The sequence below is a fragment of the Meriones unguiculatus genome, chromosome 6, assembly GCF_030254825.1.
Source record: "Meriones unguiculatus strain TT.TT164.6M chromosome 6, Bangor_MerUng_6.1, whole genome shotgun sequence".
NCBI classification, from domain to species: domain Eukaryota; kingdom Metazoa; phylum Chordata; class Mammalia; order Rodentia; family Muridae; genus Meriones; species Meriones unguiculatus.
The window spans coordinates 15,628,880-15,644,064 of NC_083354.1; positions in this window are offsets into that span (position 1 = coordinate 15,628,880).

A 15,185-nucleotide genomic window follows, 5' to 3' on the forward strand; every position below is an offset into this window, starting at 1 on the left:
CTGTCCCTCTCCCCCTCCCATGTTCAGCATTCTTTAATTAGCCTCAGCTGTGCCTCGGGGTATGCGTATCTCGAAATGTCCTTATTTCATCAGTTCTGAAAGGTGGCTTTGCTGGATGTCGCTATCTTGGTTGCCAGCTATTTGCTTTCAGACCTGGAAAGATATCATTCTTTGCTTCCCCGGTTTGAATGGTTGCTGACAAGAAATCTGCTGCTATTCTGATGTTCCTGCTTTTGTGAGTTGGGAGTTTTACCTCACAGCTTCTGATGTTGTGCCTTTGCTCTGTGCTTTTTGCCTCCTGACGATAATGTGTCATATGTCTTTTCTGATCGTGCCTACTGGGAGTTCTAAAGCCCTCGTGTTTGAATGTCTATTTTTTTTCTCTAAATTTGGAGACATTTTTGCTATAATTTTATTGAATAAATTCTTGTGCTTTTAGTATTTATCTCCCCTCCAGCTCTTGTCCCACTTATTCTTAGGTTCGGTCTACCGACACTATTGCAGAGTTCTGAGACAATGACATTGTATTCACTGATTTTTTTTCTTTCCTTAATGTTTGTGGTTTTTTTTCCCCAGCCTCTTCCTCCATCCCTGGGGTTCTTTCTTCTGCTTGGTTGAGGCTTTGGAGGACACTTTCCACTGTTGTTTATTATTTGAGTCACTGTATTTTTCATTTCTAGCATTTCTATTTGGGCTGTTTTGTTGTTATTGTTGTTGTTGTTGCTGTTTTTCAAAATCTGAATTTCCAGGGCTGACGAGATGGCTTAGTGGTCAAGAGCACATACCGCTCTTGCAGAGGACCCAAGTTCGGTTCCCAGCACCCACACTGGGCAGCTCACCACTACCTGCCACTCCAGCTCCAGGGATCCAGCGCCCTCTTCTGGCCTCCAGAGGTACCACATGCACTTGCACGTTCACAAACCCACACAATACGTATAATTACAAATGAAAATAAGTCCTTTAAAAATTAGTTCTAGTAGCTAAGATCTAGGGAGGCTAGAGAAAAAAAATCCAAATACAAACAAAGCTCGGGGGTGGGGAAGTAGCTCAGGAAAGTAGCTCAGGGACGTGATCAGAGCTTGCCGAATGTCTGCAAGGCCTTGGGTATGATACCTAGCACAGCAGCCCTGCCGCCCCTCCCCCCAAAGAATTCTTTAAAATATCTCATCCTCAGACTCAGGAATATACAGCTGAGAACAGAGAAGGGAAAGGATTTCCACAGTGGCCAAGAAGAAATGGGAGCAATTAGGATCACTAAGTCTCTGCCCTCTTCTAGATTTGGGAAGTAAAGGAATGGGGATGAAGGGAGTTGGGCAAGGGGAAATGAAGAGAGGAGAAAGGGAGAGTGGGAGAGGGCACAGGACTCATGTGGGCAGATCTTCACACCCCACCTCCTCCTGCTGTGGTCCTGCTGGCTGGGCAGCAGCCTATGTCACCCTTGGAAGACATTTTTCCTGTTCAAACCAAATGAGAGGGAAGAAGAGCGGAAGAGCTGGTGGCAGGAATTCAGGCAGAATCCTGTCATTCAAAAGAGAATAATGAGAGCCCTCTTAAGGGGCATAACTGAAGCCAGCTGGTAGATAAATAAAACCACAAGGAATGGGAAGTAATAAAATCAATACAATTTCACGTCAATATAAAATACATCTGCTTATATTCATTGGCGTTGTTTTGTTTCGGTTTGGTTTGGTTTCATTTTTGGTTTTCGAGACAAGGTCTCACTATATAGCCCTGTCTGGCCTGGAATTCGTAGAGATCCACCTGCTTCTGCCTCCCAGGTGCCGAAATTAAAGGTGTGCCCCCACCATACCCAACAAGGCCCTTGATTTTGATATAATGAGACTCACTGAATCAATAGCAGTATTAAGAGTGGCTTGTCTCTTGCGAGTTTTTCCAGGACATTCAACTGAGCTCTCAGAAAAACGGTTCTCCTTTTAGTCTTCAGTTTATACAGTGTTCAGCTACATTATGAAACTGTAACAGCAAGTACCATTGATCCAAAAACATAGACCATAACAGACTCTTGAGAATTATGCGACTCAACTGGAAGACACCAGTGTTTCTTTTTCATCATTAATAAAAGCTGAAATTTATCAAAAGTTATTGTTTTGTTGATCAGCATAAATATGAAAAGGTTCATGCTTGGTCAGTTAATTCAGGGAATTACATTGCCAGAATTCCTGAAGCTAAGCCATCATCACTTGATTATGTTTGTAATGTACTTACGTTTGTTATATAACGGGGTGTTTAGGAATTTTTTTTTTCATATGCAGCTCATAAGCAAAATGGACCTATAAGTATCTTTGCTTTCCTTTTCTATTTTTAACTGGCGTTGAGCTTATTCTATTTTTGCAAAATGAGTTGGGAAACTTTTCCTCTTTATTTCTAAAAATTTATTTGAAACATGAATTTTCTTTGCCTGAAGATTTGGTAGACCTTTCCCATGAAGCCACCTTTGTCTAATACTTCAGGAGACTCAGGATACAGGTGAGGGTCTCAGATTACCATTCCAAATTACAGTGTTCCCTTCTGTGATGGGTAATTTTGTAAACGTGCACAATCAGGAATCACGTGAGGAAAGAGTCTCGATGAGGGAGTGTCTAGATTGGGTTCAACTATGGGCATGTCTGGGGGCAGGGATGATCTTCATGGTTGATAATTGGCATAGGATATCCCAGCCCACCGTGGGCAGCACCATTCCCTAGGTAGGGGATCCTGGACTTTGGAAGTGTAGCGAGGGTGCAGAACCTAAGTAGGAACATGGGTATTCGTTTATGATGTGTCCAGCTGTTTCAAGGTTCTGCCTTGACTTCCCCTCAGTGATGGGCTGTAAGCTAGAATTGTAAGCTGGCTAAACCCTTTTCTCACTAAGTTGGTGTTTTCTCACAGCAACATAAAGAAAACTAGGACGCCCTCTTTCTTTCATAATCTCAAGAAATCCAGCTCAACTAATTTTCAAAATATTTGTTAGCTGTCCTTTTAAACCACTTCTGAGAGGAAGACAGGAAGTTAAAGGACTTGTGCGACCTTCAGAAATCCTCCAGTCTTACGGTCTGTGTCTCTCTGGGTGAGAATCCTCAAGATCTGCCTCTCCTTATTCTGACACCTAAATTTAAAGATGGAAAAGGCACTAGGGAGCAGGGATACTTGACAGGCAGTGGGTATGTTGGCATCTACATATCCCTGCCCTAGCCAGACTCTTCTCTGAGCAAGGTTATTCAGCTGCCAGGTTCCAGCAACACATAAACCCAGGCGTGGGGGTGCATGTCTGTAGTTCTGGCATTCAGGAAGTAAAACAGAGAGCAAGGATAAGGATAATCAGAAATCCAAGGTCATCCTCAGCTATATATCAAGCTTGAGGCCACCCTCAAACACAAGGTCCTGTCTCAAACATAACAACAAAAAATCTAATGCAAGCCATGTGTGTAATTTTAATTTTTTCTAATAATCACATCTTTCAGGATATCACTAAAAGTGCAATAGTGCCACTTACATCTTGGCAGTAACCAACAGCTATCTGACTGGACTCAAGGTCTGATTAATAGGAGGGAGATCATGTCTGGTACTATAAACCTAGACAACTGTGCTTCGCTATTAAGGCCAGGGACCACAGAGGAGAACCTAACATAACCACCTTCCTAAACCAATATAATTTCTAACCACATTCTAAATACTTATCTTATACCCACAAGTGAGTGTAGCTCCCGTCACTCATCAAATAAAGCTTCTTTTTGTAGCAGAAGGAGATGATTACAGGAAGCCGCTACTAATCAAAATGCAAAAAACAACTGACTGGTTCCTGTACCATCTGGTCAACCTAGAAACATACATGCAGGCAACACTGAATGCATTCAGCAGGTTGGATTTAGATGTGATTCGTTTATGTGGAAAATAACAGCAATGAAGAGGAAGGAAAAGGTTGAAAGGAAGGGGGGACGACACAGTCATATTTTAATTAAAATGTTAAGGAGAGATAGCCAAGGGGCTGGACAGAAGGTCAGTGGTTAAGAGCACAGACTGCTCTTACAGAGAGCAAGAGTTTGGTTCCCACTTTGGGCACTTCACAGCTGCCTATAAATCCAGGTCCAGGAGATCCATCACCCCTTTCTGAAACTTCCAGCACCTGCACACATTTAGCATACAGTACACAGACAGAAGACACACACACAGGTAAAAAATAAAATAAAAAAATGTTAAGTGGAATTGTTTGTAAAAGAATGAGAACCTAAATCCAACATCCATTCATGTTTAAAGTATTGGAGAGATCAGGGATACAAGGCACATACCTGAACATAGTAAAGGCAATATACAGCAAGCCTATAGCCAACGTCAAATTCAATGGAGAAAAACTTAAATCATTCCCACTGAAATCAGGGACAAGGCAAGGCTGTCCACTCTCTCCATATCTTTTCAACATTGTTCTTGAAGTCTAGCTAGAACAATAAGACAATTGAAGGAGATAAAGTGGATACAAATTGGAAAAGAAGTCAAAGTATCACTATGTGCAGATGATATGATAGTTTACCTGAGTGACCCCAAAAACTCTACCAGGGAACTCCTACAGCTAATTAACATCTTCAGCAAAGTGGCTGGATACAAAATTAACTCAATAAAATCAGTAGCCTTCCTGTAAACAAAGGACAAAAGGACTGAGAAAGAAATTAGGGAAACAACACCCTTCACAATAGCCACAAAGGACATAAAGTACCTTGGTGTGAACCTAACCAAGCAAGTCAAAGACTTGTATGAAAAAAATTTCCAGTCTCTGAAGAAAGAATTAGAAGAAGATATGAGAAGATAGAAAGATCTCCCATGCTCATGGCTTGGCAGGATTAATACAATAAAAATGGCCATCTTACCAAAAGCAATCTACAGATTCAATGCAATTCCCATCAAATTACCAACACAATTCTTTACAGACTTTGAGAGAAAAATTCTCACCTTCATATGGAACAACAAGGAACCCAGAATTGCTAAAACAATTCTCTACAGTAAAAAATCTTCAGGAGGTATCTCCATCCCTGATCTCAAGCTGTACTATAGAGCAACAATACTAAAAACTGTATGGTACTGGTATAGAAACAGACTGGTGGATCAATGGAATCGAATAGAAGATCCTGACATAAATCCACACACTTATGGACACCTGATTTTTGACAAAGATGCCAAATCCATTCAATGGAAAAAAGACAGCATCTTCAACAAATGGTTCTGGTCTAACTGGAAGTCTGCATGTAGAAAAATGCAAATAGATCCTGCACAAAACTAAAGTCCAAGTGGATCAAAGACCTCAACATAAAACTAGACACATTAAACCACTTAGAAGAAAAAGTGGGGAATACCCTTGAACTCATTGGCACAGGAGACAACTTCCTGAACAGAACACCAACAGCACAGGCTCTAAGAGCAACAATCAATAAATGGGACCTCATGAAACTGAAAAGCTTCTGTAAAGCAAAGGACACAGTCCTCAGAACAAAACGACAGCCTACAGATTGGGAAAAGATCTTCACCAATCCTAGAGGGCTAATATCCAGTATATATAAAGAACTAAAGAAGTTAAACAGCAAAAAATCAAGTAATCCAATTAAAAAATGGGGAACAGAGCTAAACAGAGAACTCTCTGCAGAGGAACATCCAATGGCAGAGCAACATTTAAAGAAATGCTCAACCTCATTAGCCATCAGGGAAATGCAAATCAAAACGACCCTAAGATTTCACCTTACACCCATCAGAATGGCTAAGATCAAAAACTCAAAAGACAACACATGCTGGAGAGGTTATGGAGAAAGGGGAACCCTCCTCCACTGCTGGTGGGAATGTAAACTGGTACAACCACTCTGGAAATCAATCTGGTGCTTTCTCAGACAACTAGGAATAGCGCTTCCTCAAGATCCAGCTATACCACTCCTAGGCATATATCCAAAAGATTCTCAAGTACACAACAAGGACATTTGCTCAACCATGTTTGTAGCAGCCTTATTTGTAATAGCTAGAAGCTGGAAACAGCCCAGATACCCCTCAGTGGAGGAATGAATGCACAAATTGTGGTATATCTACACAATAGAATATTACTCAGCAATAAAAACAAGGAAATCATGAAATTTGCAGGTAAATGGTGGGATCTGGAAAAGATCATCCTGAGTGAGCTATCCCAGAAGCAGAAAGATGCACACGGTATATACTCACTCATATAGACATATAATATAGGATAAACCTACTAAAATCTGTACACCTAAAGAAACTAATCAAGAGGGAATACTCTTGCTAAAATGCTCAATTCCTATCCAGAAAGGCAAAGAGGCTGGACATCAGAAGAAAGAGAAAAGAGGGAACAAGTCAGGAGCCTGACACAGAGGACCTCTGAAAATCTCTGCCCTGTAGACTATCAATGTAGATACTGAGACTTATGGGCAACCTTTGGGCAGAGTGCAGGGAATCTTAGGAAAGAAGTGGGAAATAGTAAGATCTGGAGAGAACAGGAACTCCATAAGGAGAGCAACAGAACCAAAATAATCTGAGCACAGGGGTCTTTCCTGAGACTGTTACTCCAACCAAGGACTATGCATGGAGATAACCTAAAACCCCTGCACAGATGTAGCCCATGGCAGTTCAGTATTCAAGTGGGTTCCATTGTAATAGGAACAGGGACTGTCTCTGACATGAACTGATTGGCCTGCTCTTTAATTACCTCCCCCTGAGGGGGAGCAGCATTACCAAGCCACAGAAGAAGACAATGCAGCCACTCCTGATGAGACCTAATTGACTAGGATCAGAAGGAAGGAAAAGAAGTCCTCCCCTATCAGTGGACTTGGGGAGGGGCATGCAGGCAGAGGGTGGAGGAAGGGAGGGATTGGGAAGGGAGGAGGGAGGGAACCACAGGGGGGATACAAAGTGAGTAAAGTGTAATTAATAAAGAAAAATAAAAAAATAAAAATAAAAAAAGAATGAGACCAGCAGGGAGAAAAATAAAAAGAAAAGAAAATCCACTCAGAATAAACCATAGATTCTCAGTTAATGATAGTGATTTTGTAGCTCTTGTGCAGGGGGAAAAAATTAATGGACTAAATTAATTCCAATATATTATGAACTGAATTCTATTTTATCAAAATTCACATGCTGAAATCCTAACTCACACTAATTCCTCAGTATGTCCACAGGCTTAGATATACGACTAGCCTCAGAAGCCATATTCACAGCTGCAGAAGTTACATGAAATGATGTCACATCGGTGAGCATTTTCATAGAATCTACATACATCCTCTGGTAGGCTTTAGACCAGCTCCTCTGGTTGTCCCTTCAGCTTCATCCTTTCCTTTGTCTAGGAAAAGATTCTTGGGGAACTTCTAATTTCTTGGGGTCCACTGTTTCAATAGTCTGACAGCTAAACGGAGAAACAAAGGGTCTCTTTAGACTAGCCCCATTCTTGACAGTCAGGCTAATTATAGAGTGAGCATATCAATAGGTCAAGGTCATTCTCCACTACATAGCAAGTTTGAGGGTAGCTACATGAGACCCTGTCTCAAAATAAAACTAATGAAAGGGAAAGAAATTGACATGGGAAAAGATGCTCTGCCTTTTTTTTTTTTTCCCATTGGCCCTGCTTGGGAGCATTTTCTAGTTCCAACATGCCTGGCTTTGGACTGGTCACACCACAATAATGTGTTAGTCATCAGAGGCCACTGGCTTCCAGGCCAGGCAGCAGCAGTTTGGTCTTCAGTGTTCTTCTGAAGCATGGTGGTATTTCCCACAAGCCCAGGCATATGCCTCAGGGTTCCCACGACTTTGGTTGTTTGTTTCCGTGGTCCACCTGCCCTCCTGACTTCCCTGTGGCTGCTGTGCCGTATTAACACTGGCAAGAGGGAGGGCACCAGCAAGCAAGACCAGCTCAGTTTATCACCTAATCAGAAAAAAAAAAAAAAAATGCAGGAGTCTCCAAAAGCAGCTGGGTGGTGTGGCTGAACGCTATTCTTGGCTAGTCAGTATTAAAATCAAAGAGCGAACGTTATAAAAGGCAGCCATCCCCTGCTCTGTAGAGAGCTGGGGTTTTCCAGGGCTTCAAGAGCAGAGAAATTGAGAAGGACACTCAAAGGCGGCAGATGTGCCCTCGGGGCTGAAAAAAGAAATAATAGCATTGAATCCCTCCAAGTCCTGGGTCAGCATAGCAAAGACCCACTTTTGTACAAGATCTTCCCGAGATACAGACAAATGGGTAATTCTTGGCTAAACTAAAGACGGCTTTATTCCCACCGGTTTAAAAGGAAGAGCTGCTTCAAAGGTTGCCATTCTCTTCGTGCAGAGCCCTGGAGTTCGGGCTTTCAGCCTCGCTTCCGGACCTCTAACTCACCAGCACCCTAATGAAAATTTATAATAGTTTTTTTTTAAGTATATGTAATCCAGGTATCAGGTGGGATTGACCTATTTCACGGTGTCTAGATAAAGGAAGATTAAAATCTCCGTTTTCAGATTGCAGGGGAATTTAGTGGCACCCTGGGGACCCCTGCCCCGTTCTGGCTCTGTAATGACCCCTATTTCTGCCTCTGAGTGAAGAGGGAGGTCAGGGGTCCTGTCCCCACACACTCCCGTCTGTCTTGTGCCTGCTTTTTCCTGGGAGGTTTCTATCTTTAAGTTCTACCCAATGGGTCCTCACATGGAGGCATTTGAGCGAACAAGAAAATATTACCGAAAGTTTGGGAAATAAAAAGTCTATACTGCAGCAACATGAATAATTTGAAACTCATTAACACTTGTATTGATGAACGCCCTGGGCTATTTGCAGCCTCTGTCCTGGTTGGGTGTCCTCATTCCTCTCCTCACCTTCTGCTCTGTCTTCCCTCTATCTCCAACCCCTTTACCTCTTTGTTTCAGGAGCACTCTGTATGTTTGTTAGGCTCCCTATCCACACCCACACCTCCTTTCCTCTCCCCCTTTGTTTCAAGGCAGTTGTCTATATATTTCTGCTCTTCTGATCTGCCCACAGCTATAACTCAAGAGATTTCCTTAGATCACTTTAATACTTGGCTGCATTGGTGCTGTGAAACTAAATAATATACTTTTTCTTGGAAATTTTTCTAGCTTCTATTATATCTATTGTTATCACTTTTACTGCTGTTGTGTGTTTGTGTTCGTGATGTCAGCAGGTGAGGGCATGCATGAGCCAGCACCCATGGGTGGAAGTCAGAGGGAAACTTTCAGAAGTTTGTCACTGCACCAAGGGTTTCAGAGGTCACACTCGGGTCATCAGACCTGTTCTATTACCTCTTTTAGTTCTGCTGGGACTTCCCACCCAGTCTCAGTTAGGGTCTTACTGCTGTGAGGAGAGTCCACGACCATGGCAACTCATCAAGACAAACAGTTGATTGGAGATGGCTTACACAATTCAGAGGGTTAGTCCAGTACCATCATGGCGGGAAGCATGGTGGGGTACAGGCAGACATGATGCTGGAGAGGGCTGAGAGCTCTACATCTGGAGCCTCAGGCAGCAGGAAGGAAGAGTGTGCACCCCAGGCTGAGGTTGCGCTTCCTGAAACCTCAAAGCCCGCCCCAGTGACACACACCTCTCCTTGGTTTTTTCCTTCTTTCCCCAGGACATACGCTTCACATTTGTTATCTTTCCATTTAGAGTCCTATAGTCGCCACATACGCAGGTAGGCTCAGCCACCGGCTCTCCACAGACCAACTGTAAACAGGTAAGTAAAACTGAAAAGCAGAGACTGGAGATCTGTCCCATATGACCACTCTGGGAAGAGTAACTAACCCCAGTTTATCTTGGGGGTTCTGACCTAGGGTTTAGGCTTAGACAGAAGGCAAGAGGTAGACATAGCTAGGCCATCCTGGTCAAAGTATGATCCCAGACGTCACCATTGCCTCAATTCGTTTCCTGCAAGATGGTCAGACAAGTTGTCAGAACTGTGTGAAAGAGTTCCTCCTCTGCCCGGGACCGTTTCAACCTTCTCCCACCGTGAGGACCCTAAGAAGACTCCGATTTCTTGCGGCCAAAGGGAGAGGCACAAGAGTCTCTCTTTAGGGTGCTTTTGCTTATAGCAGGAAGGCTATATCTCCACGCACCCTTCACCACACTTTGCCAGCATCCCATTTAAACAAAAAATACGTAATCTCTGCCCTAGTACCTTGCTTACACTACTCCTGGCTCATAGCCAGGCAGCACTGAAATTCTCCCTGCAGTGTCTGCGTTCTGCGTGAAGACCAAGAGCCTTACCATGTTGACCAGGGAAGATAAGACTAGAAGGCCCCAAACTAACAGTAGCAACACACCTCATGCCGCCCTGCCCTTCAGTCCCACATTGCCATGGCTGACAGCTTGGTTAGTCTTCCTCTCGGTGAGAAATGTGACTTGAAAGGGTCTGAAGCTGGAAGAAAAAGCAGGTAGACGATATGGAATCTTAGCTTCCTGTTTAAGGTGGGCAGCCCCGTGATGTTTTCTCTAAGAAAAGATATTGTGTCTATCGCTCTGTTCTCAGCCTGCAAGGAGGACCTGGGCTATCGTAGGTGATCAATAGATACTCATTCGTGATCAACCACGTTTATTCCTCCAACCAGGTCCCCATGCCCCACGGTGCTCAGCATCTATAAAGAACTCTGCAGTGTTTGTTGAAGGGAGGGAAGGGAATGGGGCGGGTAGAGAATGAAAGATGGAAATGGAGGAAGCAAGGGTGGGTAGACAAACAGGAAAGGAGAGGGCTGCAGAGAGGAAGGAGAGAAGACAAAAAAGACTACGTGGCTAATGAGTAGATAAATGAGCAGTTTTACTGAGGCCACATGTCACCTTGGGAAATTATAGGAAAGACGGCAAATGTCATTAAAGCCAACTGGTGCAAGGAAGAAGACACCAGGTAGCGGCTCATTTCCTTGGTCCAGTGATTTGCCGTGGAGAGCCAAGACGCAAAGAAAATTTCTCTGAGAGAACTCCGTCCCGATGTCTGGCCATGTAAAATGTGAGCTGAAACCAGGCATTGGCAGTGTCTGGCCAGGAGCCACACAGCTGATTGTTACTTGCTGTTTGAGCCTCTTCAAATCAAATCATTTAAATGTGCATGTTTAATAGAATGAATAGATGTCTGTGAGACCAATAATTAGAGATGGTCTAGCAAATTAAGAAAATTGCCTTTTTTAAAAAAAGAGGAAATAAAGAATTGGAATCAATCCAGAAAATTATTCAACTGTCTCTATACAGGAAAACACTTTTTTTTTCCTTGCTTTGACTATGTACGTTGGGCCATAGGGCCATGCCCCCTCTGACTTGCAGGCAAGCCAGGCTCCCTACCCACCCTGTTCCAGCCATTTGGCCATGAGATGCCTGTGGACAGAAGTGCTGCCTGGTGAACAAAGGAGCACTGAGCATGCCCAGGAGACAGATCGGCAGCCAAGGGCTCAGGGCCTAAAGTCAGCCCCCTGAATACAGGTCCTGGATTTCTATTTTAATTACTATGTGATCATGCTCACCTGATTTAATTTTGTATGCCTCGGTTTTTATTAGAAAAAAATAAATGCAGATAACAGCTAACTTATGGTGATGTGATGGACCTGGTATATGCCAATAATCATTTGATACAATCCTGGTGAGGAGAAGGTATGTTTGTAAATGTTACTGTGTGTGTGTGTGTGTGTGTGTGTGTGTGTGTGTGTGTACAGGTGCACACGTATGCGTGTAGAAGGCAAAGGAGAACCTTGGATATGGTTCCTCGGTTGTTGTTACCTTTTGTTCTTAAAGAATTATTTCTTGCTGAGTATGTGCCAAAGCCAGAAGAGGGTATCGGATCTCCTGGAGCTAGAGAGTTAGAACTGGTCGAGAGTTGCCCAGCAAGCCTGCCCTCTGGAAGAACGGTATGTGTGCCCCTAACCTCTGAGCCATCTCCTGGTCCCCTAACTTGTTGTTGCATTTAGTTTTCGGAGGCAGTGTTTCCCACTGGCCTGGAGCTCACTAAGTAACGAGGCTGTCTGACCAGCAAACCCCAGAGCCTCGCCTATTTCAGCCTCCTTGTCACCGGCACCCACCACTGTGCCCAACTTTTCTCTGTACTTGGGTAGTAGGACTCAAACTCGGGTCCTCAGGCTTGCCAGGCAAGCACTGTCACCTGAGCCGTCCTCCAAGCCTGAATTACATCTTTTCTAATTCCTTCACATGTGTCCTTTTCCCTTTGTCTAGAAGAAGAAAAACAAGTATTCACTCTTCTCGAAAATGATTCATTTTTAATAACAGAATGTTCTAGAGGAAAAGTATATAATCATTTGGAGTGATTCCATCAATCTCCAATCATTAACTTTTTTTTTCCTTTTTTGTTTTTGTTTTGTTTTTGACACGGGGTTTCTCTATGCAGCCCTGGCTTTCCTACAACTCTCTCTCTGAAGACCACGCTGGCCTCAAACTCACATACATCCGCCTGCCTTTGCCTCCCAAGTGCTGGGATTAAAGGCATGCACCAGCTCTGTCCAGCAAGCAATCAGCAATTTCTGCCTACAGATTCCTAGACAGTGTTGCGTCATGAAGCTATTAGAAAGAATTGCCCTTTCTGTTGTCAGTGTGCAGCTGCCCGCTCACCCTCGGGTCACATTCTGACCCCTGCTGTTTCTCTTTCTAGTTTTCTCTCCACCTTGCCACAGTTTAACTTTATTCAGATACTCTAAAGAACTACACCGGATATATTATAGTCCTTAGCAAACTCAAGTCACAGTCTCCCCTACGCTTAATGAGTAGTTAATGAAGGACATTGAGTTCCTGGGTGAGGGATCTGTCTCCTCCCCTCAGCTCCACTTCCTGAAGTTGAAAGATACTTCTTTTTATCATGGAATGGTAACAACACTGACCTGTCCTAAGATGGGGGTGACATCCTTGATCCTCTCAGCCTCCCTGTTGATAGACCTCAACAAACCAATACCTTCCTTGCCCCGGCTGAATCGACAAGGAACAATGTATCAGCTGTATCCCCTTCAATCCTTTAATTTTCTCTAGGTTCCTCAGGAGAGGGCAAAGGACTTCCCCACACATCACAGCACTCATCTGAAAGAGGGCAGTCAAGACACTTCCTTCCAGAAACCTTGAGAAGAGTAAAGAAGGCCTAATAGAAGTCTGTGCAAAAAAGAAAAAAAAATACAAAAGAGAAAATAATAAACCTGATTACTCAGAATGTAAAATTTCCGTTAGGTCCTAAAGACGGAACTGAAGTCGCTCAGATAATTCGGGTTTCAATGTGTTCCCTGGGTCGAAGGTATGGGAGAGGATCTGGGTTCTTCAGGAAGAAATCCATCTTGAGGATTTAAAAGCCTGGACTTACGTGTACTTTCCTGTTCGCTGTCTGTCAAAAGTATAAGCCTATTTCCTTATATAATCGAAACCTGGTGCTGCTGGCATTAATAATGCATCCACACCCTTCAAGTTTCATTTTGGCACGATTAAGGACAATCATAATCCCTTGCAAATTCCAGAGTCCATTCTGTTTAAAACCTTCTGTTAGAGCATTCCCATTTTTCTACTTTCCATTCAGTTAATGAGAAATCAAATGTGTGGTTTTTGATAGGCATACGGAGTGAAAGAAAATGACACACACACACACAAAAAAAAAAAAACTGAATTTGGGCATTTGACAGAAATAGTCATATACTGACTTAATTTCACCCCTCCTGCTGTTATAAATTACCTGACAAAAGCAAGTAACGGAAGAAAGGGTTTCTTTTGCTCCCAATTCCAGGTTACATTATCATGGAGATGTCAAGGCAGCAAGAACTTGAAGCAGCTAGTTACATTACATCCATGGCCAAGAGCAGAGAGAGAAAGCGTGCATGCATGCTCATATTTAGCCCACTTTCTCCACTCTCAGGGGGTCCAGGATGCCCCTGAGGAGATGCCACCCACAGTGAGCTAGTCTCTCCACTAATCAAGATAATCCCTAACAGACCTGCCTGCACGCCAAGCTCACCCACACAACCCTTCACTGTGACCCTTTTCCCAGGCGACTCTAGGTTGTATCAACTTGGCAATTAATCCTGACTCTCACAGAGGGCTAGAGAGGTGCCTCAAGAGCACCTGCTCCTCTTGCAGAGGACCTGGGTTGGTTTCCAGAACCCACGCTGAGTAACCCAGAGGCCTTACTTAACTCCAGTTCTAAGAGATCCAAAACTCTCTTCTGGCCTCTGAGGGCAACTGTAAGCCCGTGGTGTATATACAGACAAGCAGCCGTCACCACATGTATATAATAAAGTAAATAAAGTAAATAATACTTTTTATAAAGCTATCACATATATTTTACCAAACCCATTGAAGATCCTTCAAATACGCACACTAATATAAAATGTATACAAAGGTTATGAATGAAGTAGCTTCCACCATCCAGATCAAAGCTAGGGAACCACAGTTGGGGCTCAGGGTCCCTGATATGAGAAGTCACCTCTTGCCAGCCAGTTGCCTCAGGGCGTAAAGGCACTTGCTGCCAAGCTGGGATGGCCTGAGTTTGGTTTGTAAGACCAACTTCAAGATTTCACATATAGTACCACACATTAGCCAAGTGGCAGTGGCGTAGGCTTTTAACCCCAGCACTCAGAGGTGAGAGGCATGCAGATCTCTGACTTCCAGACCAGCCTGGCCTACAGAATGAGTTCCAGGACATCCAGGGTTGCAGAGAGAAAACCTGTCTCAAAAAAAAAAAAAAAAAAAAAAAAAGGACAACAAAAAGAACAAGAACAAGGAGTCACTTCTGCTATAGCTGTCTTGGGGGGCTCCATTGCTCCTTCATTACCAACAGCCAGACACACTCTTCCAATGGTTGAGCTTATGTCAGCCACCAAACCTTCTAAAGATATGTGCCATACTAAATTAGGTACCTCCTGACACTGGTGTTCTGTTTTTCACTGTTGTGACTGTGCTGTGTCGGGTTTTGTCAACTTGAGACAAGCCAGAGTCATATGAAAAGAGGAAACCTTACCTGAGAAAAATGCCTACCTCAAAGCGGCCTGTAGGCAAGTCTGTGGGACATTTTCTTGATTAATGATGGATGTGGGAGAGTCCAGCCCACTGTAAGGGGCGCATCCCTGGGCAGGAGGTCCCAGCTGAGCGAGCCAGGGGGACCAAGCCAGGAAACAGGCTCCTCCATGCTCTCTGCCTCAGTTTCTGCCTCAAGGTTCCTCCTTTGGATTCCTGCCCTGACTTTTCTCAAGGATGGACCGTGACATGT